Genomic DNA, 1,000 nt, shown 5'->3' with positions numbered 1-1,000 from the left:
GAGTTGCCCAGGCAGGTCTTGAACCCGCGGGCTCAGGCAATCCACTCACCTCAGCCTCCCAAAACGCTGGGATTACAGGCTGAGCCACCGAACCCAGCTATCACATTGTTTTTCAAAGTAGTCTTGGGTATGAGGTAGTTTGTCATGGTTATGATTTTCGTTTCTCTAAGATAATCTAGAACAACACATAAGTGGTCCACCTGTGCTCTGTGGCTTTAGTTGTCCACTCTAACCACGGCTAGATGATTTGATTAAGATTAGGACAAGCATGGTAGCTCACACCTATAATCCTAACACTTTAGGAGGACGTGGCAAGAGGATTGCTTGAGACCAGGAGTTGGAGACCAGTCTAGGCAAAATAGCAAGACCTTGTCTCTACAAAAAAAAAAAATTAGCCAGGCATGGTGGAGCACACCCATAGTCCCAGCTAACCAGGAGGCTGAGGTGATAGGATTGTCATCCCAGGAGGCCTAGGCTGTGGTGAGCCATGATACCCAACCTGGATAACAGAGCAAGACCCCGACTGAAAGGAAAAAAGATAAGACCCAGTGTAACTGGTTGACTCAATCACATTCTCTGGAGAAGGGATTTTCTTCCTGCTGGCAGATAAGTAACTGGACTTTCTACTATTTTTTTTTTTTTTTTACAAGAAGTCAAGCAATTCAACAGATTACTAGAAATAATTTTTCTGGTCGCTAGAGGGCAGTGCTTTGTATAGTGAGTACTTTAAAACTTGAATAACGGATGATACTCTAGTTTGTGAAGGTGGGAAGAAAATACCAAAATGTCAGGAGCTAGGTTCCTCTTCTCAGGAGTCGTGGAATGGGCAGCATGTACAGGCTGAGATCCACCTAAGGAAGACTGACTTATTGGTGAATCACTGGACATGCTGAAAAGTTGTTATAACATCAAACCAGAATGGGAAACTTGCACAGTATATAGATTTGAGACCAACACTGCTTGTTCCTGTCCACCTCATTACCTGGGAGTTAGTAGCATT

This window comes from Carlito syrichta, unplaced genomic scaffold (genome assembly GCF_000164805.1).
Source record: "Carlito syrichta isolate Samal-C Ts95f unplaced genomic scaffold, Tarsius_syrichta-2.0.1 Scaffold303376, whole genome shotgun sequence".
Taxonomy (NCBI): Eukaryota; Metazoa; Chordata; class Mammalia; order Primates; family Tarsiidae; genus Carlito; species Carlito syrichta.
This window is presented reverse-complemented; position numbering follows the sequence as displayed.